The sequence below is a fragment of the Cupressus sempervirens genome, chromosome 2 (genome assembly GCF_028749045.1).
Source record: "Cupressus sempervirens isolate cs-2001-9-10 chromosome 2, ASM2874904v1, whole genome shotgun sequence".
Taxonomy (NCBI): domain Eukaryota; kingdom Viridiplantae; phylum Streptophyta; class Pinopsida; order Cupressales; family Cupressaceae; genus Cupressus; species Cupressus sempervirens.
In genome coordinates this window covers 289,996,990-290,014,636 of record NC_143119.1, presented here as the reverse complement: position 1 = coordinate 290,014,636, position 17,647 = coordinate 289,996,990, and the positions used below count along the sequence as shown (strand labels likewise).

The 17,647-nt window shown below is 32.3% G+C and overlaps 2 pseudogenes across 1 annotated transcript in view; both read right to left on the bottom strand.

Moving 5' to 3' along the window:
• Positions 1-4,791, bottom strand: part of LOC149572206 (putative U3 small nucleolar RNA-associated protein 11) — a 146,796-nt pseudogene extending 142,005 nt beyond the window's left edge. Inside the window, exon 1 of the transcript XR_016359904.1 lies at positions 2,790-4,791. The product of XR_016359904.1 is annotated as a putative U3 small nucleolar RNA-associated protein 11 (transcript). The remainder of the gene's footprint in view (positions 1-2,789) is intronic.
• LOC149572205 (uncharacterized) lies at positions 3,453-16,210 on the bottom strand (annotated as a pseudogene).
• Positions 16,211-17,647: the final 1,437 nt, after the last annotated feature.

The following is a 17,647-nucleotide window of genomic DNA, read 5'->3' as shown; positions in this document are numbered from 1 at the left end:
TCAATTCATGCTTCAGAATTTTGTATTCTGTTTTCAACTTTGAATAGTCATCATCAATAGTTGCAGAATCAGTAGATTCAGGCTTGAATTTAAGATGTTCAATCTTTTCCTTCAAGTGACCAATGTATACTTTAGATTCTTCATATTTGTCCTTCAGCTTATCTCTTTCTTCAATAAGAAGATCAATTTGTTCAAGAGCTTCTTTGAGGTTTTTTATCAATTGTTCCATATCCATAGGGATTTTACTTAAGTTGTTAAGCCTCTTAAAAGTAGCTATGCTCTGATACCAATTGTTAGAAATAGGGATTACTGAGAGGGTGGGGTGAATCAGTAATCTACAAACTTTAGTTGCCAACTAGATATTATTGCTTACTTTAAACCATGCATAACAAATCAATAAAGTAATGCTGGATAGTAACAGTAATAATGCACAAAGATAACTCATTACACCATATTTTGTTAACTAGGGAAACCCTAGCCAAGAGATAACCCCGATGGGGATGATACCTACTAGATAATATACTGATATATATGTTCCTTGCTAGAGGATGGACCCTGTTAGGAGTCAATGAGCAAATTCGATATAACAGTCCCTGTTATGAGACTTTTGAATCCCTGTTAGAAGATTCCAACCCTATTAGGAGTTGTAGGGTAATGTATGCAAGATGAGCCCACTGCCCAAACATGTAATTTCAACTACATGAAGAGCTCACTCAAACAAGTAATCTACTATTATTTGCCTTTCTTCAACTTGATCTCAGATCACCAAATAGTTCATACAAAACTTCGCATATATCGCTTTCACAAAAATTCGCTCACAAGTTCGCTCTCATGATATATCAAGATTTCACACTTCTTATCGCAAGAAGTCCTTTGCATAAATACCATGCCTTTACATAAAATACTGTTAGGTCGGCTAAGACCACAATTCATTTTTCCAAGTTAGAGTAAACATCTAGGATGTCGGCCCTAAATGGACTAGTAATTGTTGAGCAACCAAAACAATTCTTTCCTTCAATTCCATTGTCCTGCTTCATCAAAACATGATTAACTCTGTTTCGTACAATCCGTACAAACTTCCAAGGTTATACACGTAATCATCAACATGTATACTATCTCCATATAACTTCGCTTGTCATAATATGATGTTTGCAACATGTTATAAACAAACGAATATACTGTTGTAAGCCAAATTCTATACTTAGACAATTTTCTTATCACCAAACATTAAGTATCTTTATTTCTGAGGTTTCCTGTCAACATGTAGATCATGTGTTGCCATTAATGACAACAATTACATATCATAATTAGCAAATTGTCAACAAACACTGGATTACGATTTTTTTAGAATTGTGAATTCTAATTCCTGCTAATTCCCACAATCCAAACGGGCCCTTTAAGGCATGCAAAACACTAACTTTTTGACTAGGCGACAAATACATGTTTTTCAGGGTTGAATGAGATTTGTGTGAATATACTTTTAATACTTTTACACATGAATCATGACAAAAGCTCCTTTCTAAAAGTCTTTGATTCACATCACGAAACCTTCGTTCCAAAAGTCTCCTATTGACATTCCTCCGGCCACGTATTCAAAACAGATCAAACTTAATTCCAGGCTCTACCAATCACATCTGTCAACTTAATTTCAGGCTCTACCATTCATGTTTTTCAACCTCAACCATGTTTTGTGTGACTCGTCTCATGGCCATTAGTATTTACTCTTTTAACATTCATTAAACACTGAAAATTGCCATAGACTGTTACTAATTTTTCAAAGACTGCATCAGGAAGCGAACAATATATTAGGCTGTAGCTTTCTCAGCCTAATGTCCAAATAGCTTGATCAAACCTTTTTTCATTTTCACAATTTCTTGCACTAAAATTCACAAGCAAACACTGCCATTTAAAAATTAGGGAAAAATCAATAAAGATAAGTTAGCCTCCACACCACATTACAGGGTGACTACCTATCTGTTTTCTTGTCCTTTTGTCATTAACATTTTTCAGCCTACAGTTTGAGCACCTGAATCATGACAGATACTTGACTCTCCACCAGCAATTCCATACTTAACATTTTATAAGCCTTAATATTGAAATACGTTGAGTTTATTTTCACATTTTCTTGGACTAGAGTACCCTAACAGACGCCGTCATTCTTCAACTAGGGGAAAACTGAAAAGGAATATTAGCTTCTACACCAAATTACAAGGTGACTATCCGTCTGTATCCCTTTTTAACCAATTTTTTTTGTAAATCTATAGCTTGCGCATCTGAAGAAATCAAAATACTTCACGCTTTACCAGTAGTACAAATACTTAACCCTTCAAAAGCATAAACATTGAAATAAATTTATGAATTTTCTCCTGTAACTAACAGTTGCATATACATTGTGTATATGATATTTTATAATAAACATTGAAACAATTCATTAATTTTTTCCTCTATAACAACCAGTCACAAATACATTCATGTATGTGATATTTTAGCCATAAACTTTGAAATGAAGTTATAAATTTTCTCCTCTGTAACTAACAGTTGCAAATACATTCATATATGTGATATTTTAAACATTTTATGCCTCTCTATTCCCTAAATACCTATTTCAAACTCGTAAGAGAATAGATTTACATCTAAAATAACAGACATGGGGTGAGCATTTTGCATTTCAAATCCACAGTGCTTTTGCTGAAACATCTCCGATCCTAACGAACCGGAAAACAAAAGACTGCATAAAGCAGCAGCACATAAATTCAAAATGAGGTACTCAAATGCGAACATGAGCGTACCTGTTTGATTTGAAAGCAAAGATGTAGCCGACCTTGGATATCGCACGAAGGAGCCTCCAGATCCGTCAAAGTCGAACCCTTTCCGCTCCATAGAAAATTCAACCTGTTAAAAAGAGGCAAAATATGAAAATGTCGAGGATGCCCTACCTCGAACAAGGACGCGAAGCGTCCAGTTCCTGTTGTCATGTATTTTGAATTGTAGCTTATAGTGTTGAGGTGAGAGAACTTGGTGATTTTGGTAATTATTAGTTCTGCCAAGGCAGGGAAACTATTGGATTCCTCCAGTTTCTCAAAACTAAAAAATCTAGCCAATGAAATTACAGATTTTTTTGGAGAGCTTTATTTATTATAAAGTTTAGATTACTATTGTATTATTTTAAAAAAATAAAAAACATTAATCTTACATTTGATTGGCTTAATTATAAAAATGCAATGAGTAAAATAGATTTTATGTGGCAAAAAAAGCATATAATTAATTGTTTTTGTTCCTGTGATCTGACAGCTACGACACATTTCATCGCTTTAATGTTTGTTGTCACAAATTTAATGTCTACTAAATTCCTATAAGGTGATCTGTCATCTGACAGCTTTCGCATTAATTTAATGTCTATTAATTGCTATTATTAATGTATGCCCTGTAAACCATCTTTTAGCCATATTTTACTAGTGCCTGCATCTCAAAGCCTCCAGAGATCTTCCTATGTTCTCGGCAACACCCAAACACCGTTCACTCAGACACCACCAGACGCTGCTCTTCTTCTGAAGCTTTAAGGATTCAAAACCGTTTAGAACATTGACAACTAGAACATCTCGTCCCGGGTATATTTTGCTCTGTTTCGATTATTGACCATAGACAGTGTAACTGAATACATTTTAGTTTTCATGTGCAAATTCTTTTTGAATACTCTGTTCTGGGATCTACAGACTATGTGGGTTGTAGTTTTCTGTTAACTTTGTTGTATTTTTTTCATCGCTGGTCATGATGAACACAAAATGAATTTTTTTTTCCTCTGTTGCATTTCGCTAAATTGGGGCTTTTGCTCTAAAAATCAACATTCTCTGGGTTTTATTGTTAAAAAAGCAATTTTAGCTCACACCCATTTCTTTTGTTGTAGCTTTACAATACCCACTTCACCTTTTTCAAGCTTTTGAATGGCTTTGGAAAAAACCCATTCCATTTTTCTGAGTTTTTCTCATTTTTCAAGTTTTTAAAATCATTAGGAGACTTACCCATTTCATTTCAAAAGCGTTGGTGGCTTTGGAAGCATCCGCTTCTGGAATCAGTTCCAGTTTTACAAATAGTGAAACACATTTCGTTCTAACAGCTGCTTACAGGCAGAAAAAGTTAAACGTTGGGTACACAAATGAAAGCTTACAAAAGCTAATTGAATACAAGGTATTCATAACGCAGTAAAAGGGGAACTGGCATATATGTAACGAATATACAGACAGAATTAGAGCAGGTGCGCATGTTTAAAATATGATCATAGGGTTTGGGGAAGTATTTAGTTATAGAAGGGTAGCTGAGGAGTAGGGGAGGCCTGAATATTCAAATCGAATCTCAGAACTGTTGTGAGCTTTGGCTGTATAACAAGTCCATATAACAAGTCCTCTAATTATTGTCTCCATTCCACTGATGACCAATACCACCAATACAAAAGACTGGATTCAATACAGTTCTCAGCTAGACCAAGGGTAGCCATCAATTAGAAAATTTGACACAGGTACAGATACTAGATCGTAATGTAAAATGCATCTTAGGGCTGTGCGAATTTTCTAACTATTTTATTGACTGAAGGGCTTGCTTTAGTTACCTATTAAGCGTTTGTGGCTTCTAAGAAAATCAATACCCACAAGAAAATTTCACTAATTTAGGGCTTGTTAAATTCGGACTCATTGTTTGAATTGGATCATGATGAATTTCGATTCTTGTGCGCGTAAGAATTCATTTACAGGCTATTGAATTTTGTAATCATTTTAATGGCTGAAGCGCCTGCTACTGCAATGATTTCTTTACCTCATGGCAGAAGAATTTTGGTATCTCATGGCTGTAACATCTTTTTAGGAGTGGGTTTTGTTTATTTCTTGTTCATTAGCCATAGCCAGTCATAGTCACGCCCACAGAGAGGAAAGAATTTCCACTCTTTCTGAGATTTCTGATTCTGCTGGTACCGTGAATTAAAATGGATGTTGAAAAGAGAAGACTTGGTTGGTTCTCCATCACTGCTGCTCTGGTTATTTTGACAATAGGAGCTACACAATTATGTCTTTCAAATAAGCCAACATGTCATTTCCTAAGACCCCATTCCCATAATGAATTGGTTCAGACATGTAGAATGATATGTATGCTTAACTTTGTTTCATAAAAAAGAAGAGGTCAGTGCCATGTGTGGGCCAAAGATCAGAAAAATTGAAGATTGATATTTGGTTCAATTTAGGATTTGGTACAATTTTTTCAAAGCTCAGCATATTTGACTACCTCCCAACAATAAATGGTTAATCGAGTCTCAAAAGAACTCTAAAATTACAGGATCCGTACGATAAACTCATGCTACGACAACATACAATTCAAAATAACCATAGTTGGCTCCATTTCAAAATAAAAATATTTTGTTCGATGTACTTCTGTTCACATAAAAACTATCTCAGAAAGATAAAATGTGGGACAAAGCAGGACAAATTTGACAGAAAATAAAAAATGTGTGCTCTAATTTTGCTCCTTTTCACATAGAAACTATCTCAAAAAGATCAAAAGCATGGCCACGCAGAACAAAATTGGCAGAAAATTAAACATGGCTGGTCTCTTGCAGAGTCTGTGCAGTAAAAGTCTGACTCAATTCCTTACAACAAGGATAAAATTCGTCCTAATCTTTCCACCTTTCTTGTTTCCAAGTACACATAGTCCTATTATTGTCCAATCGGTGTAGTTGGTTGATAGTGTGGAGCTATGTTCAGTATATAAATATTTGGAAATAAGTTTAGTTGAAGGAGATTTTATTTTTGAGATTTAATATTATTTTTTTGTTTTTATCTATTAATGGCAAGAGGGAATTTTTATTTTTTTTAAAGGATTGTCTTTTAATTGATGAGATTGGTAGTGTTATGTTACTTTCAGTATATAACTATGATATATCTGAAAATTTTCCAATCTTAAAAGTTCATTGTAAGGGAGTTCATTTTGTTGTCAATTTTTTCAAGGATTGTATTTTAGTTGGTGAGGTTAATAGTGTTAAGTTATCTTCTATATATAAATATCTGAAGATTCTCAAATTTTAAAAGCTTGGGGGAGATTTCTTTTAAGATAAATTGTTACTTGTCCTTTTTTTGTCAATTTTTATTTGTTGTATATAATTGTAATAGTTTTAGCCAATCTTGGAAAAGCAGCCAATTGACTCTAATCAAGAAGCTCTATACAGCTCTGAATAGATTGATAATGAAATATAATTTTAATAAAACTTATTTGACCTTCAAGATCAAATTCCACATCAAATACACACACAACAGTCAGATCTTTATCCTTGAGCCCTGACTAAATTTTTTGTCAAGCTATTTTAATTGTGTACAGCATGAGCAATTTGCATTCATAAAATGATATCCCATTAACTTTTCGTCTTTCGATTGAGTATTCTATATGAGTTTCATCCTAATAGTGCAAAAATTATTGGACTCTTTTCTATTCTTAATATATTTTTCAGCATTAGTCTATTTCTAATTTTTATCATTTACCCTTCTATATATACTATATACTTTGTCATAGATTAGTTAGCTTTATTCTTCTTTTTTAATTTGGTTGACATTCATAGATTAGTTAGCTTTATTCTTCTTTTTTAATTTGGTTGACATTGAATTTTTAAAAATAAACTCTGTACGTTTAAAATATATAATATTCTAAATAAATATTTGTACATAAAAATTATTAAATAAAATGAATATTTCAGATAATATAATAATTTAGACATTATAATTTTTTTTAAATTACCTAATTTATTAAAAATATAAGAAATAAGTAATAATTACTACAACAATGACAAAAAATATATATTGAGAACTATTTTTAAAAAAACAAGAAATATTTATATGAAAGATTAAAAAAAATTGTCTTCAATTGAAATGTAACTATTTTTCCATGTGAATGAGAATAATTATATTATTGAGTCATATTAATGTTAGTTGTAATATTAATTCAAATTATTTAAAATATATAAGCTTCTCAATTCTTTTAGTTAAATATTCTTTACATTTTTAAATATCTTTAGTTAAATATAGGTAAGATACTTTTTAATATAAATATTATTTTTATTTTCTAATTCAATTGAATTTCTATCATTTTATAAAACTCTTCTATATAGAGAAATATTTAAATAATATTTATATATATTCTTTTAAAATTTTAATTAATGTATACGTTAGTATACTATGTTACAATTAAAGTATTATGTTCAATTATAGAGTTAGTTATACTAACTATATTATCTTATTTAAGTTATATAATATTATATTTTTTATTATTAATTATTAATTATTTTATACATTTACTAAATAAATAATATTTCAAATGAGAATTATATTCTCAAATACTAATTAAATATTGACTGTATCTTAAATATATTTATTTATCATATTATTATTTTGTATTCTATTATTGTCTCCTCCTTTATCTAAGATATCTATGTTTATGAGTCTCGTCTATATTTCTATTTTAGGATGAGGAGTCAATCAATATTTTAAGTAACCATTAATGTCACATTTTCTAAATTGAGGTTGGCTAAGAACACTTGTTGCTTTTGACAGGTATAGACACATAGTAGCCTGCATAAAGAAATAAAGCACATATAGAAAACAAAGTCAACAAATCAGTTAAGAAAATAGGACACTTAAGGTATGAATTCCATTTTCGCATGTATTTTATGCTTGTTATTTTTCCAGAAATGAAATTGCTTTTCTGTTAGGTTTTGCACAAAATATATAGTTTATTTTCACTTTTGACTACTTATATTATTTTCTGTTTGTATTATTTAATTTATGCTATAGAGAAGTAGATCACACTCTATTCTAGTATCGCCACAACACATAAACTAAAAATGAAAAATATAGAAGTTGAAGACATTGAGAACTATGAAAACAATAGAAAAATTCAAGATTGTAACATTGATAACATACTTAGGGAACAATGACTTTATAGATTACATAAATTCAAATATAATATAGGAGATTGCCTTTTTGATTCATTGCAGTTCTTGTTGAACAATACATATACATCAATACAATTGTGAAAAGGCATTGTTCACTATTTCTTAGCTTGCCTAGAAAGACATGAACCATAAGCCATTGACTCCAACAACCATGAATTGAATCCACAAAGTCTATATGAGTTGCACAAAGTCAACGATGTTCAAACATATTTACGAAGAATGCAATTGTCTACAAAACCAACAACACCAAATACAAAAACTAGACTTTGGGGAGATATATTATGTATACACTGGCTATCAAACTGGTTGAATATACAAATATCTATTTGGTCATCAACAAGAGGGAAAAAGTACTTGCATTTCAACAAACATTCAAATACAAAATCATATTCATTACTATTCCATGATCTTAATCCACTATTTGGACATTTCGAACCTCTCATGAAATCTACAAGAAATACTAACACACAAGATATGCAATGCCTACCCAAAGAGCTTAAGCAAACAATTGATCTCAAATCAAACATACAAGATGCAACAATGACAAATCAGCCAAATTCAGAAAGCACTAATAAAATCAAAAGTCAAATTAGCATGGCCCAAAAACGAAAACCAAATGAACATACATCTCTTCGTCACCTAAAGCAAAAAATATGAGGAAACTATGAACTTGATTCCCATGACTCTATATGTCCAGATACAATGGTGGAACAACAAAAATTCCAAGCAAACCACATCAAAACCTCTTCTAACTTAAAACATGAACAATCCATACCTAAAAAAACTAAAAAAAATTATCCCCAACACAAGTGTTCGAAGAAACAATTAAAGATACACCAAATTATACATGTTCTATTTGTCAATTATTGTATTTCAAGAAAGACATCAGAACATTCAAAAATAAACAAAAAGAAATGTATTGCAAATTGGTCAAATCATTTGACAATCTACTAACAGATTCAATTTGTCAAAATTGTCAAACTTCATTAAAGCATTCCACTGTACCTAAATATGCAACTCCACATAATATCAGAATGAACAATCCATTACAATATGTACAACAATTAACACAATTAAAAGAGCATCTAGTTTCACTACGAATTGCATTTGCACAAATATGGAAACTTGGATACAAGAGATCACAAATGTGCTTGACAGGTTCAATTATTAATGTCCCAGTCAACACAGAAATTGTACAAACAACGTTGCCTTTATCAACTAATACCACAACAACAATTGACGTGTCCCTAAAAAGACGCATTGAATACAAAAATGCCTTCCAAAAAGGCATGGTGCGTCCAACTTTGACCATGCAAGCACTTCAACAATTAACAACCACAACCTTATACAAATTGCAAAATGTACAAAGAAATGATAACTAGAAACAAGCGCTTCAAACCAATAACGACATTGAAGAAAACTTAGAAAATAGCACAAGTGAAGTAGATTATGAAAGTGACAATGAATATGAACCATCTCAAACTCTAATCCATGGATTCACTGAATCAAGCAACATTCACAACATGCAAGACAAAGTAATAGAGATTGCACCTACACAAGACAACTACCCCATTGGAATATTTAAAGATAAATATGCAGAGGAAATGAATTTTCCAACACTATTTTTTGGCATACCACGCTATGAAGATATTTTGAACAACTATAGCTACCAAAAAATTGTGCAATGGGAATTATTAAATTCAAATAGAAATTTTGCATACCATACAAAAAATCTATTTTTCAAAACAATAAAGATACTCATTCAACAAGTACTATCAACAATGTGGATCAGAATACGAAAAGGACAATTAAAAGGAAGAAAATTATTAGCAAAAGATGTCAAACATAAACCAAATCTAGAAAAAATACTCAAATTAGATATTGGCTATGTTGACTTCAAAAAAATACGAATATCTCCTAACTACACACAACAATTAAAAACAAATATTTTTGCGATGATACGACAATTGAGGCCACCCACTTTTTCCCTCACGTTCACTAGTGCTGAACAAAATTGGCTACCTTTGAACACCACGCTTGAAGAATTTCATAACTCTTACCAGTTATCAACAAAATAAAATATTTATAATGAAAATCAAAATTATGCATTTAGCCTAATCAAAAGAGACCTGATAACTTGTGCTCGATACTATAGACATAGGATAAATGCATTAAAAAAATTGATCTTTGCAGACAACTCCATTTTTTAAAATATTGTAGACTATTTCTCTGTAACTGAATTCCAAAATCGTGGAAATGAACATGACCATTTTCTCATCTGGGTAAAAGGTGCACCAATCTATGGAAAGAAAAATGATTCAAGCATTGTACATTTTGTGGACACCTATATCACATGTGACACAAAAGATTTAGAAGCACATATAGCTATATTGCATAAGCACCATCATACAAAACAGTGCAAAAAAAAAAAAAAAAAAACACAATGTAGATTCAACTTCCCAATTCCACCAATAAGGAAGACTACAATACTCGAGCCACTACTTGAAACAGATGAAACTACACATTCACTTGCAAAAAACATTCTTACGAAAATCGAAAAAGCAACTTACAACACTACATATACATTCCAAAATTTCTTGGATGATATCTCAACCAATGAACCTGAATACATAATGGCCCTAAGATCAACAATCAATCGACCTACTATTTACCTTCAACAAAAGCCTTCTGATATATGGAACAATAGTTTTGCCAAAAAAAAACCCCAAATATGGAAGGCAAATATGGATGCACAATTTGTCCTCAATGCATATGCAGCAGCAATGTATTGCAGCTCATACATGACAAAAGTTGATAAAACAATGACAACTGCATTTCATCGAATTTGTAAAGACCACCAAGAAAACAATATTGATGCAGTCAAAATGATTTCAAGGCTTGGAAATGCTTTACTTAACTTGCAACAAATGTCATCTCAACAAGCAGTGCATCTTGCTCTATCACTCCCTTTAAATTATAGCTCTAGAAAGTGCATTTTTATCGACACAAGATCAGACGATAATCATACTTTCATATTGAAATCTGCGAAAGACTTAAACAAAGAATCTGATGATTCTGAAAATGTCATGCACAAATCTATAATTGACTACTACCTAAAACACCCTCACACTATTGCACACATATGCCTTGCAGAATTTGTGTCAAAATACAAAAAAGATGGAAGAAAACTTCAACTAAATAACAAACCAAGAGTTATATGATTCATTAATTTCAACAAACACGTCAACACAGAAAATCATTTTAAAGAATAGTTACTCTTGTACATGCCATTCACACTAAGTGAAGAGACATTGAAACATAATTTCCAGTATTGGGAAAAGGCATACTTCTATCAAGAGAATACTATCCAATTGAATTGAGCAAATTTCTGCTATAATACAAATTCTAGATGGGGTGATATTGATACAGCTATCAATGAACTAATTGAAAATGAACCCAACATTGAAAATACATGCTATATAGACAAATTACATAAACAAGAAGACCACTATAATATACAGGAGCATATGCAAACCACATTCCCTACAACCCCACAAAACATATCTCGAAATGGATTTGAAATTGCTCAATGCCCACAAATAATGGATAATAATGACTACTGCAAATTGATAAGAATGTTAAATATAGAACAACAAGCAATTGCAAGGATGTTATTATGAAAAAAATGAAAGATTTAAAGACTCCATTGCACTTGTTCCTAACAGGAGGTGCTGGAATAGGAAAGACTTTTTCTGCAAAAGCTATTTATGAAGCTCTAATACATCTATATAGAAATTGCATAAACAATGATCCAAATAAACCAAAAGGACTAATAACTGCATACACATGCAAGGCAACATATAACATTGGAGGGACAACACTATACTCATCCTTTCACATACCTTTCAACAAATCTAAATTTGTCCCACTTAGCATAGAAATTATGGACTCAATGTCCAAGAATTATGGTCAACTACATGTGCTCCTCATAGACAAAATTTTATTAGTTGGCTCTACATTTCTACGATACATTGACAAATGATTATGAGATATTAAACAATTGCCTACTGCATACTTTGGCAACCTTGACACAATTTTTTGTGGTGACCTTTACCAGGCACTCCCTGTACTAGATGCTCTAGTCCTCGACAACAAACACAATCTCACAGAGTTAATGCCTCACAATTTTTGGAAGGACAATGTCAAGTGTTACTCATTAACCATAACCATGCGGCAACAAGATGAAAATTTTGTCTCAACACTCAATAGAATACGCCTAGGTATACAAACAGACGAAGATATACAATACATAAACTACAATTATCTAAAGCCACCACCATCTGACCCAACATTTCCCTACCTTTTTTATAGAAGAAATAATGTTAATAGATACAACAACAATATTCTCTCAACAATTATAGGCGCACCCATAATATTAGATGCAATAGATGTTGAAGATGACAATTATTCAACAACACGACTATATAATCATGTAGCAATACTACCAACTCAAATTATCCTAAAACCAAACATACTCATTGAGATTATTGGAGGGAACTACAATACACAAGATGGCCTAGTAAATGGGTCTAATGGAATCTTCAAGTCAACACAAAACATCAAGATTTTGATATCGTATGGATCCAATTCAATGACCCCAAAGTTGGCAAACAACAACAAAAAGCACTAGATCAATACTATGCTCCAACAATAGAAAAACACTGGGTTCCCATAACTCGAATTGCAAGGCCCATCCCAAAGGTACTTAGTAATGAGAAAATAAAAATTAGAAACCAATTCCCAATACAGATCACATGCGCTCGAACAATTCACCGATCACAAGGATTAACAATGGGTGGGCTTGCATTTGATCCAACATGCATAACACAACATGGATTAACATACACAACACTATCAAGAACAAAAAAAATTCAATCATTATTTCTATTGACTCCTTTACTTCCCAAACATTTTAAAGTCAAACAACAAATTGAGCAAGAAATGTATCGGCTGCAATCAACAACACAATGGAAACTTGACAAGCCTCTACCATGCTCAAATTCTTTGCCCCACAAAATATTGTGCACATTAAACACCCGTAGCTTAAAAATCCATGCACATGAGCTTACCATTGACCATGACATAATGTCCTCAAGCATTCTATGCTTACAAGAAACACACATATATACACCATTCACAAATATTTTGCTTGAAAAATATAACCACCATATGATGTATCATATACATGGCATAGCAACTTTTGTGTCAAAGAATCTACTTGTCTCCAATGTAAAACACCATCGAACAAAAAATATTGAAGCCATTACATTAACACCACGCCACCATTCCACTGAACTCAATGTTTCCAACATTTACATATGACCTAATACTGCATTTTCTGAAATCATGACATCAATTTATGAAATAGTCATGTTAAGTTTCAGGATTTGCACCCTACTGAACTGGCAATGTTCAGTAACCCTTACTTAACATGGGAGTCATTTCATTACGTGAGACTGGATAATGAAATGAAACCTCCAGATTCTAGGCCGGAAACTATTATATCTTTTAGTGAAACACTCTAAAACTTAATGAAAACTTACAGGGAAAAGGTAAGAAAGTGCAGAAAATAAACCTAAAACCTAAAGCTTAAACTAAGAAAAGAGGTGATACACCAGAAGTTACTATGAAGATGTAACACACATGTAACAAAGAGGATTATAGTTCTATGAAATACAGATAAAGCACATTTTCCTGTAAAGGCTTGCACAAGTGATTTAAGATAAGGTTTCAATACTGAAACTACAAAAAGAGGATAAATTACTATCTCACTTTGACTAATTTCACCTATAAACACATATCATAACCTGCAAGCAGACTTACTTTTCCACAAAAAGGTGTTGGAATGAGACAGAAAACAAGGAATAATGTAAACATTCATAGGTTAACTTATCAAATCATTCAAAACACACACAGAATTTGTAGAAAGGAAAAAGAACTTAACAATTTACTTCATAAGGCATAATCACATTGTTGTCACTGGCATTATTTCTTCAAAATGTTGAATTACAGACCCTGTAACAAAGCTTAGGACTCCAAAGATGTCTCAAAACCCAGTCATAAAATCAAAACTCTCTTTCAATGAGTTAGAAAACTCATTAAATACAATGCTCAACTGTTTGGGTCGTATGCAGAAAGATAGCCTGGAAAATAGGGCTTAGAACCTTCTAAAATAATGATCTTTTGCTCAAAAAGCTCCAGTCAATCATAAAGAACCTTATGACTCACCTTCCACTATCCACAAAATGCTCAAACTGGTCATAAAGACCCCCAAACTGACTTAGTAAAGTCAAAATCCGACCTCCTATATTCCATGCATATGTTTCCTAACTATTTTTAGTCTTAAAGACCATGACATGACTCTATCTTTTGCATTAAAAATAGAAAAATATCTAATGACTTATAATTACGTCATTAAAATATTTCTCTTTACATTAATATCTATGCAAAAGAAATGATTTAAAATAATATTCTTACATTTTGGAATAAGAAAATAATATTAAATGACTAGAACTAATCATTTAAATATTATTTCTTTATTATAGTTATATGCAAGAATATAAAGTAACGTTATAAGCTTAAAAAAAATTCAGCATTAACCTCACTCATCACACATATGAATTTTATTTCAAAAAGAAATAAAATCCCATGAAAGGTCGCGGATCTCAAAGAATTATGTAACTTTGAAAGGGGCGTAACAAGCTTTAACCCTAAAAAGCTTTCGTTTTTAATATGCATCTTTCTATGAAACATTTGGAAAGCTCGAGGGTTTGGAGAAAATGGAGTCTTCTGATGAGTTTGTTGTATCCATCGATGAATTTGTTATATTTGATACATTGTATGAAGTTGAGGAGCTCTGGATTTTTCTTTGTTGCTGCATATTACTTGGTCTTCATTCTCCCGTGACTATGCACCTTCCATTATAGCCACAGAGGTAAGAGTTTAAATTTTCTAAATCTGATGTTGTTACTATGATTTTTTCTAGGAAAAACTTGAAACTGTGACTGGGCTCTCTGCACTTTCAAAAAGCATCTGAAGTTTTGAAGTTTCTCTTTGAATATATAACAAATTATGTTTCGAAAAAACCCAAATAGAATCTATTGCTTTAACCCGCCATGACTAGAAGCATGGTCATTTATCTGTTGTTAATGATACTTCTATACGGATTTTATTAGTTCTCTTCTTATTTTCAGAACTTTCCAAATTTAGATCAAATATATTAGTTTGCCTTTGCCCAGTTAATCTGAGTGTCTAGTGGTAGATTCAAGTCACTAGTTGTATGCTCCAGCGTAAATAGTTTTCTTGCTGTCATCTTTGCGAGACCAGTTGTTGCGCGAGAAGCTACTAAAACATCTTGCAAATCTATGTTGCCTTCACTTGTTTAAAAAATATGAGGCACTATTAAAACCCATTACTAATGTTTCTTTTTCATTGCCGCCTGCAAGTAGAGGTTCAAATCTGCAATTTTTTGTTTATATTTGCTAGAAACGTTTTGTTGTTGTGTAATGGCTTAACTCAATGACGTTTTAAATTTTCATTCAATTTTGGCTCAAGTTGAAAATAATGTTGTTTCCATGGGCAATATCTCTTTAGTAACATTATCTCTCCACTTGGATCAATGTCATTCCACAACTTCATGCAGTCTGCAACTATTGAGCATCCAGGTAACCAAGATTTGGCATAATGGTGCAACATCTCTACAAAGTCTTTACCAGCAACCATCATAGCACAATGAAAAAGGTGGTCCTCTTTCTCAGCTGTATTTTCCTCCATCTAATCAGGGTTGATACGTGAAACCTTTGCCGACAAATATGTATTATTGATATACCTAGCTGGCTTTTAGTATCATACTGATTGATGCCATTGTCAACAACGTCAATTTCCTCCATAAAACATTTGTATAAAGAAAGATAAACACTCTCAACATCCAAATGATCTGGTCTTAACCCAAGTTCTTTAGCTACTATCTCCCTTCCATAGTGCTTGTAAACAAGGCCTGCTAAACTCAATTTTGTTTTAAAACCATGTCCAAAATCATTATCAAACCCCTTTCTGATGGTGATCATAGCTGTCCTTCTCTCGATTATAAACACCACTCACATCCAATACTGCATCTAAAGTATTCAATACTCTTCCTTGTCTCTTGATGTAGTCTGCATCAGCCTTCATTTCCTCCAAATAAATATATATTTATTTTTCTCTATCATTCATAACTCCATAGAGCTGACCCATTTTTCCCAAGGCAAACATTTGGATGATACAGTCCTTGACCACCATGTTACACTTCCTCCTCCACTATGGGTATTTGTTGATAGGCTGTATCTACTGCATATATAGATTCCAGTTACATTTTGTATTATTTGAAACTGAGTTCACTGCTGCTACATACCGATTTATCTGAAAATGTAATTTTAAATCTTCGTGATGTACAAACAGGTTTTACTTCATTTTCCTTAAATCTTTGCTGTAATTTTCAATCAATTATTGTCTTCATCGAAGGAAAAAATCATGTCCATGCTTTTCTACAGTAAGTTATACATTTCAATGCTATCAATCATTAATTCTTTTGTTGTAATCTTTTGTACCTTGTGGCATATTATTTACGAGGTTCGAGCACGGGCTCGTGACACCCATAAATAACTTTTATTTCTTTCAGCTTTCTTGTCTTTCATAATGAGATGCATCAACAGATAGAGTATGTAGTTGTAGAGATAGGTAGTCATTGCTTAGATCCTTCGGGATCTAACATCAGTTGCTTTCATGTTTTTTGCAAACTAGAGATCATGTGAAGCTTGGAGCTGGATTCTGCTGTGCCCGAGAAAGAATGCATAAATAGTCAAAGCAACAGGCAATGACTGGTTATCTCTACTCTTTATTTCTTTCATTCATATGTATCTATTCATGTATTTCCTTATGAAATAAATTTAATACAGTGAGCTATACACACAGCTTGTGTGAGATCATTTCTTTTCAGCATATCATTTCATTTCATTATTTGAAAACGTCAATGTATATTTGAAAATAAATAAATACAAAGACATTTCTATTGTTTGAATGAAATGAAAAGCACTTCTTGTATTTTCACTGCATGTATACTTAAATTTTTACACATGTGCAAAAATTAAGTAACATTTTTGGCGACTTCTACTGTATGTTTGCTTGCTTGACATTTGACCAGTGTTTAAATTGCCTTATTCATTGGGCATAGAGTCTGATTATGCAATCCTAGCACCTAAACCTGACACAAAGCGACTTCTAAAGTTGTTGGTTTAGTTTTGAATGTATGTTCATCAATTTAATAAGACTGGAAATTCTTATTAAATTGATGGGTATGCAGGGTCAAAACTCAAGTATCAACTTTAGAAGTTGCACCATCATAGTCGACCATTTGGTTGGCGTATGTGTAGATGGATGGACTTGAAGGAATGCGTGTATGCAACATATGCATGCATATGCAGATATGTATGGTGGACAGCCAGACATATTTTAGTGTCAGCGATATGTATGTGTGTATGTGTGCATGTGTTGGATATGTGCATGCATTTAAGTACACATATCTATGCATGTGCGAATGAAATGAGTGAATATGACTGCAAAATGATGTAA